Here is a 12,802-nt window from a genome sequence, read left to right as displayed (position 1 = left end):
ATATTTTGATTTATGCTTTACTACACAAAACACAAAATGCAAATTAGATTCGAAACTACTATTAATATTTAACACTATTATTAACCATATAAACATTATGATAATGATAAGGTTTGATTTTCAATAAAGCTTAAAGATACTGTGGAATCTGGATACTGTGGAATTTGCAATGCATTATGGGATGAGTAATGCCTTTCAAGTAATCATGTAAACAGTCTTGCACCTTGGTCTTTTTTTTCCCCCTTTATTTTTTCTGCATATCAAATCTTTTTATGGTCATGATTCACTCATAGCTGGTTGTCTTGGTTCAAGCCTTTAAACTCTTTAAATCAGGATTTTCGTCAATAAATGAAAATGAATGGGAAGTTCACTTCTGGAGCCAAAGCCTTTAGAAAACGGGGTACTGATGTGCTTGTTTTGTTTGACCATCATAAAATGAGTTGTTTCCCCTTTATTTACCAAAACCAGCTGCATCGCTGAATGCAAAACTGCTCCACAGAGAGGTTTCTACACAAAAGAGAAAAAGAAGTTGATTTTGATTTGAGAAGTTTGGTTTTAAATACTGTATATTGGACATAAAAACTAAATTTTATATAAACTTTATTGTCCCATAGATTCACACATTTGAGTGACTTGGTGGTTTGAAGATATTAACCTCTACATTCAGTTTGTTATTTGCAACATTGGTAATGGCATCTTTGCTGCAATCTGCGCAAATGCTTTAAATCTCTTATTTCAAAGAAACTACATGTGATGTAAACGGACTATATGTGATGTAAACAGCTGTTTTATGTTTATCTACAGAAATCAGATGGCAGTAGAGTGAGCATCGGCCAGAGGCGATAACTCCTCAGCGGATTAGTCTTCAGCAGACATTATTCAACAGGAAGGTGAGTCTTTAACTTTTATTCATGCACCATTTTTATGTGGTATAGCAAATATAGGTAAAAAAAGAGACTGCCACTGGCTTTCCTCCCTGTCTTTGACAGATCGGCCCATGTGATTTGTAATTCAATTGTATACCAAAAAAAGAAAGAAAAAAAAAAAAAAGCAGTTCGCACATTTGTCATTAGTTTTCTGTTTTCTTCAGTGGGAAACAAATTATTGGATAATTGACTTTCGCAAAACACAAAATGTGTCATGCAATGTGCGGTATTGCTGTCTTTGCTCCATGTCAAAGTTGCACCTCTGTTTCTTGGAGCAACTTAATTGTCTCAAACATGCACAGAAGCAGCACGTTCGAGTCATGATACCCCAAGGCATAGATTAATTAAGCTATGAAAACCCATGAGCAGAGAGCATTCAGCAGGTGCCTGTTTGCCTTGGTATGGGACTTGTTTTTGGCAGTGGTGCAGTGGCTCATTATAAATCTATAATTAAGTTACAATTTTATTTGCTTTTTTTTTTTAACATACTGTCATAGGGGATCAACATGGCTTAAACTCTGATTCTGTTAAGTGCACTCTTGGCTATATCACTTTTATGTCTTTATTCTTCCTCAGGAATTATGCTTTGACAAAAAAATGTGAATGAGAGGCTGAAAACGATACTGTGTGTGTCACTTAGTGCTCGGTATCCCACGCCTCCTGCAGGTGTTGATGTGATTCTTAAAATCTGCTGATTTGTTCTTAATCCAAAGCAAGCTGATTTGCCCACTCCTTTACCTCCTTGTATCTCGGCACATAAACAACCCCCCCCACCCCCTCTCCCCTGCTGGCTGAAAGGATGGTCCTGAGAACCCCCCACAGTTCGACTCATCCCGTGTTGGGCATGTTGGCAGAGCTGGGTGATTGCGATGTAGCGGCTCTCTCAGGCCAACATCTGTTGTTCTGAGTCACCTGCCAACAAAGAGGGAGGGTGAGCTGCACAGTGAGGGGCCTGAAGGAGGGATGAGCAGGTCTGCGGGGGAGAATCCCCGTATCTGCAGGGTGGTCAGACTGAATGAGAGTCACCACCACGGCGGTAGTCTTTGCCAAGAGCTTCCTCAAGCTAACAATGTGGCCTGTGGAGGGGCAGACTAGGCAGGAAATTGAGGTTAACGACATTGTTACATATTAAGCAGGGGTTGGCTGCCTCCGTAGGCAAATCCTTGAATAGTCAAGCATGTTATTATTCACACCTGAAATCTATTAAAACTCACACAGTGTTGGTGGTTCAGTCAAAATATCCATTTTTAGTAATGTAAAAAAACCCACATATTTTTGGTATTGCGCTGGAAAGCTTCCTCAGAGTTTTGAGTTTGAAAACCATAGATTCAAAATAAAAGTTTAAATTAGTTCTCATGTTTCAAGTACCATTATATCTGAGTGACCAGGAGATCACTGCGGTACACTTGAATCTGAATTGAATAATACATCTACAAACTCTCTTCAAGTGAAGTGACTAGTCATCAGTTGTGACTGTTATGAGTGTTTTCACAGGTGGTAATTGTGCACTACAGCACAGGTCTGTGCTTTAGCTTTCATAGCTCAGTCCTTACAAGTGAATCTCCACACTTTCCTTCACTCTTTCCCCCACTGTGCTTTGCCCAGGGGAGAGACGCCTTCTACGTGTTGTAATAAGGGTAGCTGATATAATGAAGGTCATTGTAATCAGAGCTAATGTGCCAAGGAGTCAAGACACTGTAGCTTTATTTGCCAGCAAGGCCCGGCATTTGGTACCCATGGGGATCAGGCTGATAGTGTTATCTTTGCTAACCTGACTCTAATACAGGCCTTGCTCCGCTGTTTGTGTCAGCGTCGGAGCTGAACTTTTCCCAGTGATCCCCTCCATGTGTGGATGGGCATGGATTGGGCTCTACTCTGTTCCATCCTGGTTAAATCCCATCCCAAGGTGTTTGGCTTCTCTCAGTTCACGTTCTGCATTTAGCGAGCAGCGCTCCCTCTCTCTGACTGTCGGACTTGGGAAAACAGGCTGGGCTTCAATGGAATGTACTTGACATAGAAACATTACATTGGCATCTGTTGAGAACTAGCTCGTAAGACATGACCTCTAAATCTAATCCTGTCCCTCAGGATATGCAAATGTCCTCAGCTCAAATTTGATTTGTTTTTGACTGTTCAGGACACGGCCGTTTGTTTATAACCGTTATCTAACACAGCGGCAGGACAAAGCCGTGTTCGGTAGACAGTTTCGATATTATTTTCTTGTAAAAATTTACCTTAAATGTTAGAATTAAAATTCTTCTTTCTTCACCAAGTATTCGGTAGAAAGAGCTGACCTGAAACGAGTTTTAGTTTCAACCAGGAAGTGAAAACTTTATGGTTAATACCGTGTTTAGTTGCAGTTAAGGTTATTTGTAAAACTGACTGAACCGTTAAACATGTTATGCTAAAACGTTTTTACAACTACAGATTCACAACTGTCTTCTCCATTATTGAAAATTTTACCTCGAGGCTCTGATGTCTGATATGTGACCTGATATTTATCTAGGAAAAAAGAAATACCCCATCCCTACTGGGCATCATCAGCAGAGCTTCAACATTAATTTCCATTTTTCTTATTTTTTTCATAGTCGCCTTTTAAACTTGGTGCTTTCAGTAGCAAACATCAAAGATCCTTTTTCCTATTCATCTGAGCACCTCCTGGAAAAAAAAAAAAGGCTATCCATATCTAACCCCATGAAAGTCCCCTGATCCCATCATTCAAACTTCCAAGCCTCTCTTTGTGGCTTCCTAGAGGACCACGGTGAAATGATCTCTTTTGTTTCGCATCATTAGTTCCATCTGTTGTGCGAGCAGGCCTGTCTGTTCCGGAGCATGGCAACGTGATGGTCGCCAGGGGCGATTGGAGACGCTGCCGTCCCGGTGGCTTGTGGCTCAACCTCTGCCACCACCATTGCCTTGTCCCTGATCCCCATGACACCATCCCATTCGCTTCACAGTTTCTGCTTATTTATTCATACATTTGAGCAGATAATAAAAACGTAAGCTTCGTGTACATGCAGTACTAGTTTACCTTATACACGAGGCCCCTTAGGAGAAGAGTTTGGTTCAGTTGGGACAACATTCATACAATCGTTTGCAAACAACATACAGATTTGAATCTCTATACCTCAAACGCTTAAATGTCCACTGTGTGTCAAAAACGAGCTTTAATAGGTCAGATTTTTGTGCTTATTTTCCTGCAGTCGGGAGTAAATGATGCGCCAAACAGATGTAGCATTTTCTCACAACAAGGAAATATTTTATTCATGATTTACATGAATGATAAATCTTCAGAAAGTCTTAGCGCTGATGGGCATACACAATTTAACATCTGTCTTCCTCAGAATAATTAATCGCTTACCAGAACACTCGGGACTCAGAGTTGGATTTTTCCTCTCACTTTACTTGGTCTAATTACTTCTTTAAAAGCAAAGCTTTCTCTAAAGAAGACTTGAATGATAAACACAGCAGCCGTACGCTCCGCAAAAGGAAAAGTTCAGGAAAGATGCAGGAAACGTCCTGCTCTCGCTTCTTAGTGCCGTGCCTGTAAAACCAAGCAAACCCCACCATACTTAAGACAGAGAAATGTGGCCATACATTCTAATTATAATTCGTAATTCCCAAATGAACATTTCCATAATGTCTCCCAAGTGAATTGCTCTTATCACCATAGTGTGAATGTACAGCACAAGGGCATCCGTGTGCATGTCAATGCGGAGATCGCCAGATAATTTTCATTGAAGATGGAGCCATCAAAGGTCATAGCCATCCGAATGACCTAACCTTGCAATGTAACACCTGGGTGTAAAAGTGGACTCATCCTATCTACTGGGATGGGTGTAATGTACCTCTAATGTATAAAGTGCGGAAATAAAATAAGAGTTATAGGTTGGTGGAGGAGGCTCAGTGTGGGCTAGAGAATACTGTAACTCTATAGGTTGAAATAGCTGTGTTGGTATCACCCGAGGTGACAGGCTATTGCCAAAGTGCTGTATTTGTTGGAACCATTATGAAATAAAGTGTGTGGAAAAGGGCAATATTCAGTTTGAATTGATTCTTGGAAAACTCAAGAAGTGAATATGCTTTCATTTTGATGGTATTACTATGGGCAAAATGTGTTGTGTCAGTTTCACCTCGCCATTACTTTGCTCCATTAAGGCAAAACCGAGTGATTTTATTTTTGCCCAGTCTATTTTCTGTGATAAAATGAAAATCTGAAAGCTTTATTAAGTCTGAGTGACACCTAAAGCTGAGAGCCAACAGGAAAATAAGTCATGTGGGATCTAGTTTCAGTTCATTTTTGCTCAATTCCCATCTCCTGATCAAATACTGCACTTTCCAGTAGGGGCTTAATGGGAGTGTCAAGTTCACAAAGGCCCTCTCTCTCCCACTGACTCCATTACCTGATAACAGCGCTGGTTTTGGCACTTATTTGCACAGTGCAGGGCTAAGCTCGGCTTGTGCCGTGCGCATTCGAAGCAGGTTGTAATTGAAGCTGTATTGAGACCATTTTATTAATTTTTACAAATCTTCCCTGCCTGTATTTCCGAGCTACTACGGGCACTAACTCATCTCATTTTCCTTTGTGTACTCTGACTACTTGTGCTGCTCTTTTGAATGCTGCTTCTCTTTAAGCCAAACAAACATGACCACTGGTGTCTTGGGTTCAGGGCCTTTCAAACAACCTTTCAATAAAACAAGATCAGCTGTGAGACATACAGGATCTCACATGCTGGGCAGCCCCGCTGAAAATACCCTCCCTCCTGTTTCAAAGCCATCAGCTTTTGGTTCCCCCAGGAGAGCCAGCATTATCCTGCAGGGTTTATTTAAACTTGTTGGGAAGGTCTTGCCTTTTCTTTTTGATACACTAGGTTATTTGACATTTAGGCGAACCCTGTCACATTTAAAACCTGATTTTATTCGGCTTATTGGTTCAGATTTCAAAACTTTAGTTGCCAATTTCCCAGTAAACGCAAACAGTGGCAGATTTAAGATAGGGGTCGAGTAATGCTGCGCCTGCCGCACTTGCAGCTCGTCCTATGTTTAGGCATAGGATGACTGATGATGCGACGCCTGCGAAGCCTGCCATGCTGCTAGACTTAACATTTTGTGAGAGACAGTAACCTGAAAGAGAGGAGAAGCATGAGGAAAAAGGACGGGAAAAAAAGCGACAAATAGGGACAGATGACACAGGCATCTTTTACAGCTTGATAGTGCAGTCCCCGACTTGTTTTTATTGACCTTTTCTATCTACAGTAGAAGATGTGCCACTTAAATAAATGTCATTTGACCATCTTTGGTTTCAGTGTCACACGCTGACATGTGGTATTTTGATAGAATTCATCCGTTTGTGTGGATAGCGTATCCACTTCGGCTGCTGTGTTGCGTCACCTTATATAGGGCTTTATTTCACTCGATGTGGGCACTTTCAGAGCATCCTTAACTGCCTCTTAAATCAACAAACTGGTCAGTCTCAGTGCGTTACTTTTTTTTGTACCACCCTAGGAGGACACTATGCTTTGGCTGAGACATTATTGGACCATTAAATCGCCACCCCTCCCACTCGCAACCACTTTCGGTTCTGTTTTAAGGCTTTGGAATTACGTCCAGGTGGTGGGGGGTTGCAAAAAAGACTGCTGGAAAGGCTACTTATTCTCTTAATGATGTCTTGTCCTTTTTAAAAGTCGTCATCTTCATTCACAAATGGATGACTATAGCAGAGGAGCACCCCGAGGGACTGAGGTCATCCCAACCTCCTTGTCCCAGCAAAGGAAGTTACTGTGTATGAAATGAGGCATGACAGTTTGCGTTAAATATTAAATTTGTTGACATCGGGTGGGGGGTAGAATGTAATGGCACATAGTAATTATTATAGGGGTGGATTAGTTAGGCAGGTATTTATGATAAGTTTCCTGCCCATTAGTAGCTGCGCCCAGGGAAATGGGGAATGTTTTGTTGCATGCCAAATCTAAATCTCCAACTTAATAGTGTATTTAAAATGTGACACTGTTAGTTTTCACTAAACTGCTGTAAATACTGTATCTTTTTATTCAAGTATACAAAGTTAAAGATGTTTCAAAGCTTTTGAAATTTAAGCCTTTTTTCAGTGTCTGATTTTATGACTAGAGGCTCCTTACTCTGGTGGTTTACACAACTGCTTAACACGGGAGAGATTCCCGGTTCAGTCTTGGGAGGAGATACGAATGCCTTTGGGGGTGTGACAGGAAGGGCATCAGGTGTAAATAAATAAATAAATAAATCTGCCATATCAAACATACAGAGCTACCTGCTGCGGTGACCTCTTGTGAAGAAGAAAGTCCCTTTCATGAGTGATGCAGTGACTAAAAGTTTAGACCAAGGATCATTATTTTTATCAAATACTTTTGAAATATTAGAAGGTTTTTACTAATGCACAGACTTTATACAAACTTGGATGAGTTTTGCTCCTTCGGGTAATTTTTCTGTCCTGTTTAGTAAATAAAAATTTAACTGGAGGAACTTGCTCTATATATTTTCTCATTTTTAGTGCTGTAACTTTTTAGAGTTATGCTTTTTTTGTCCTTTTGTATGCACTGTAGATGTATTTAACTGTGATTTCATGGGAGTATAATAACATAAAAATAACAAATAACAAAACAAAAACAACTGGACATTCAAGATTTTCCCAAATTATATTTGAAAGGTTCACAGAAGTTTGAAAAGTAAATAAGGAGAGCACCTGAAACAATAGTACAGTTTACTGCATGTTGCCTTTTCCTTCAATCCCCGAACCTTTGGACTGCCTACAAGCTCACATCAAGCGAGCGAGGTGTAGTCGGTGATATACATGACACGCATCTCTAAGGACCCTCTGATTTGTATAATATCCTTCAGACAAGGTCATAGCATTGCCTACATCTTTGAAGATAGAGGAAAGAGAACATGTTCCCCCCTCATTGTGCCTGTGGAATAGAACAAACGTGAGATCACGGTGTCGAGGGGCTTCCACTCTTCAAAGTTGATATGAATCAGACATGAAATGATTTAGATAAAGTGATAGTTATCTTGATTCCCGGCGCTGTCCGTTGAATAGACACGGCGACGCGCGGGGAAGCTGAATGGCTGTGTTTTAGTGTGAAATCCCGGGGAAACGTATCCATCTGGTATATGAATAATTTAGATGGCTGAAGTTGGTTCCTGTTGCTGTTGTGTTTGCGCTCAGCTTTCTCTCTCAGCTCAGCACCCCCACCATCACCCTCCCTCCTTGACATCACTCCTGAGGTTTGTTTGTGATGCTTAAAGGGAAGTTGGGCCACATGAGGAATCGAGGGGAGGAGAGACTCACTTTCCCTCTCTGCTGTGCTTTCTGTGTCTTCTTTCTTTCTTAGATCTACACAAACCTCAGATAAACAGTTAAACACCCGCTGACACACATAGCCTGTCAGCCAGCCAGGCATGTTGCATGTGGGAAACACTCTTCAGATATCGAGACGCTTTGTTTTATATGGTAGACATTGCACACGTTTGAAACTTGTATACACTGGATCCTCTTAATTGAAATCTGATTTTTTTTTAGTGTTCACTGAGCATCATGGTAATGAGGCTGGGTGTGACTGCAGATGGATATTTATTTGACACATATAAATGGATATTTGGTGGAAGGTCTTCCAATATGGAGCAGTGTAAAATGGATTCAAAGATCTGAATTGTCCCTGCAGCACCAAGCAAAGGCAAACACACGCGTGCACGTACAACAATCACACGTATGCAGAATTTACGGTTTCAGCGCAGATGTACAAAATTGCAATTGTGCACATGCACTTGCATAACAAACAACAGCAACAACAAAACACGTGTTCTGGCAAAAATGTGCAAAAGTGTTTGTGGACAGATAACACACAAACATGCAAATCCACTAATATGCCAGGCCAGCTATACTAATCCAGTCCCTGTCTTTAAGGGAACCAGTCAGGATGAGGAGGGGGGATGGGGGGGGGCATTGAGGAATAGGAGGAGGGAAAGACAGAGAGAGGGAGAGAGAGGAGGGAGAGGGAGGGAGGGGATGTGACAGGCCCTTGGAATCTCAACCTCTCTCTCCTGGCGCCCGCACTAATCAACCCCTGTAATTTATGCAGAAAATATGATTTATATTTAATTTCACTACACTTGCATTGTTAATTTGAGATGTAATTAACGCGTCGCCACGGCAACTAATTTCTCAATGCCGTAAATTATCACCGCCTTTTCATCAAAATTCAGTTACTTTGGCTCCTGTGTGCAGTGTTGTGATGCAATTAGGTTACCAGGGCAACCCCAAAGTGTTAATTTTCTTTTGTTATATTGCAGCGAGGCAGAAGTTTTTAAAACACAAATCATATTCACTTTTTTAGTGAACAAAGAACTTGGGACTTTTTTTTCTTTCTTTAGTTAAAAAAAAGGGGGGGAGGGTGGACGCGATGTTGAATGTTGGATACCGTTCTGTCGTTTATGAGCACCGGTATATAACCCTGCACGCTGCTCTTCACAACACTTATATATGTACTGTCGTGACGTGGACTGAGTGATTGCTGAGAATTCTTTGATATTGCGAGCAGGGGCGCTTCAAAGTTGTCCTTTGGGAAAGGGCATGTTTGTCAAAGGAAATCTATATAAATAAGAAATATGTACAAATTTAAGAGAGCTCTCTTTTCTCTCTCTTACTTTTTTTCCTCATACCAATATTCTCTCTCTCACACACACACCACAGCACATTTTCAGTACTCACACTCTTTTTATTCCCCCAACAGTGACTGTGAAATGACTCAATATTTTAATCAACTGTATCTAATTTGCACTCCAACAGAAGATAGGGCCACATGTGTGCTGTTGTTGCCTTTGCTGGCAATGAGTATGCCCACCGGATGGCTCTGAGCCGCCCTGGATTGCCACGCATGGCAGTCTCTGTGGCCCACTCGGTGCGTCCGTCTCCAATCCATCCCCCCTTAGCTAGTCTTCAGTGGAAATATCAGGTCATTGGCTGCTAAGCTGTGGTTAACTGCAAAGGTAATTAAATTTGGGAGCAGGCTTTTTGAATCTTTTTAGCCTCTTCGGTAATACCAGCAGGAATTACAGCGTTTTTTCGAAGCGAGGTGCTATTTTGACACCCTGGCAGAAGGGGACCAAGTACCAGTGACCGCACAGAGTTTACAAAAGCCAAAGTACCGATTTGCAGGAGACTCTTTAGGGAGACCAAACCCCCCCAAAAAGATCATTTAATTTTTCCAGTTTTTGAATATTACCCATTGTAAGAGAAAGACAAAGCCCTGCATGTCTGGTGTTTAAACTGTGCATAGCAAAAGTGCACTTGCCTTGCTCATCACACTTGTGATAAATACTAGACGCTGTGCAGAAATCTGAAAATGCAAAATTGATTCCACTGTCTCCAAACCAGTGATTTGTAACATATTGTCATTAATGTACTGCTGTTTTTTTTTTTTTTGTTGGGTTTGTGTACAAAAGTTAGAAGCTTGAGTATCCCTCTTCAGCCTCAAGCAGCTGACAAAGTTATTTGTCCAGTGATGTCAAACTTTCTCTAAATAACAATTAGAAGTCACAATGAGGCTGAACCGCCTAATCAAAAGCAGCATAATAGGACATCTAACCTGTCTGGCATGTCTTGCTTGATTAGAACAACATAGTCAAAATATACTTGCTATTGTCCTGGTGGGTGCAAAGTACGGCTGCAAGGAAAGGTCATCAAGGAAGTTTTTATGTAACTCGCTCTGTAAAAACATTACGTTGATTAGACTTGTTTATTTATTCAGGTCCAAAAGAGTATTTGCTTTTGTCGCATTTATTCCCATTTTGCCAGCACAAGGGGCCCTGGAAGACGAGTTACCAAGGAACACAAAATTTTAATTAGTGTATTTTAATCATTCAGGCTTTTCAAGCTAATCCACAGACCCCTGAGAATTCCCAAGATGCAGCTCTGTGCTGCTTTACCATTTATTGTTGAGTCTATTATAATTACTGTTAGCAGGTGGGGGCAGGGAGACGTTTATTATGTTTTTCCATCTTTATTATAATTACCAGAAAAAATGAAAGGATGCTGTTTCATTAAGTTTAGAGATGATGCCATTTTCCCCCTGTTTTCCCCTCAATCTCCTTCCTGCCTTTGTTTCATAAAGCTATTGTACTGGCTTTCATTCCAGGGCTTTCATACATTGCACAGCTTTATGAGAAAAAAACAACAAAAAGAAACAGATCTTTTATTAAGAACAGAGGGGGAAGATGGTCTTAAAGAACTTAATTTCTGAGACAGTTTTCCTCCCTTTTTTTCTCCTAAATGCAGGCAGTGCTCTGAGAATGAAGTTGACACATCCTCTGAAACACAAATGTTTAATCGAGTTGGACTGGGATCAGAACAGAAATGCAGAAAGTAGAATATGTTTGCCTCTCTTTCACACTTGTCAGTAATGAAAGATAAGAGGACTGCAGTAAATCTTTAAGCCCCATGCTTTTGGTGCTCTGCAGGGATTTTAGCATCATCCAGAAATATTTTATGTTTGTCTGTTTGTTTAAATATTATTTTGCCACTCCCTCTTCCTCTGCTCGAGTCCCAAATGTGTGGCAATTGTGTATCTAAAACAATCAGGCTGCTGAAGTGATGAATCAAATAAAGTGGAGTTTTCTCAATTAGAATCCTTTTTGTGTCTGTATTTATGATACTTCTTGGAGGAGTAAATAAAGAGCCAACTTCTAGCACAGCAGTGTTGCTTTTTAAATGAAGAGAGGCTGATTTACGAAGTAAATGTGCCTTTTGTGCATGACAGAGGAAAGCACATCAGCCGTTTTCTGCTGGTGCCGTGTGGGTTGACTAGTTGATCAGAGCTTGTAGTATGGTTATGTTGGAGTCAACTACATCGCATAAAACTTAACGCTTGCTATCATTTCAATGTCTGTCAAGGGCACCATTTTGGCAATGATCTCATCAATTTTCTTAAGTGAGCAGATCTGAAGCCGTCACTTGGCCAGAAAGCAGTATGCCCAAGAATTGTATTTCACATTGATATGATTAGACTTCCAGTTCTGTAAATGGTTGCGGTGCTCCAAGTCTTTCTTCATAAACACCTGAAGGGCAAAACTGAATACATACAGTACCTCTGCAAACACTCTGGATTTAAAACAAACTTTAAAACGGTAAAAATTCATTACCCAGCAGCAGCTATGTAATAGTCGTGTCATTACCACAAGTCATGACAAGACAGGCGTAACTCTGAGGAGGCGAATGGGCAGATTGGCTCAAGAGATAAACGTTGGGGCTTACTTTGTCAAGCACTTGAAGATTGTTTGCATCCACGGTGTAATATGTAACAGAGATCTGAAGCTCACTGCACCTGTGTCAGTAAAACAAAGCACAACTTTCATGTTGGTTGTTAGATGACTCGTCTTTCTTTTGATTTGCAAGAATTAGCTGGAAATTAATAATAAATAACGAAAGAGAAAGCGATATTCTTATTTGTAGAAAAGCTGTTTTACAGGTCTTGCAGTACGTGAACCTGAACAGAGCATGTCAGATGTTCTCGTTGACAAACTGTCAGATCATTCCAGTTTATGTGGGTGCCATGTGTAACTGGTTGTGATGTTTTATCTCTGTTCTGCCCAGTAAGAACAAGATTTGTTTTATTGTGACATGGTGATCTTTGCACTGCATGGGTCTTGCAATATGCTAATTAATTAGCAAAAAACAAAAGAACAAATGCTAACTTCTAATGGATTGTTAGCATTAGCATCCGTTGTAAGATCTAAGAGTTTGAAAAGAAGACGACTGGATTTCTTTAGGTTTTTTTCTTGTTTAATGTATAATAAAAAAAACTGTAATGACCTGGATGAGTGAGAACCTATACAGGTATACATGC

The 12,802-nt window shown here is 40.6% G+C and overlaps 1 protein-coding gene across 3 annotated transcripts in view; it reads left to right on the top strand.

The window, feature by feature from the left end:
* The window catches only part of casz1 (castor zinc finger 1), a 168,522-nt gene that overhangs the window by 35,983 nt on the left and 119,737 nt on the right, over positions 1-12,802 (top strand). For all 3 annotated transcript variants that reach the window (XM_080295548.1, XM_080295547.1, XM_080295549.1), the window contains one exon: positions 805-890. The gene's annotated coding sequence lies outside the window, so the exon portion shown is untranslated. The remainder of the gene's footprint in view (positions 1-804; positions 891-12,802) is intronic.

This window comes from Astatotilapia calliptera, chromosome 20 (genome assembly GCF_964374335.1).
Source record: "Astatotilapia calliptera chromosome 20, fAstCal68.1, whole genome shotgun sequence".
Lineage (NCBI taxonomy): Eukaryota > Metazoa > Chordata > Actinopteri > Cichliformes > Cichlidae > Astatotilapia > Astatotilapia calliptera.
The sequence above is the reverse complement of the archived record's forward strand: the minus strand, read 5'-3'. Positions and strand labels throughout refer to the sequence as shown.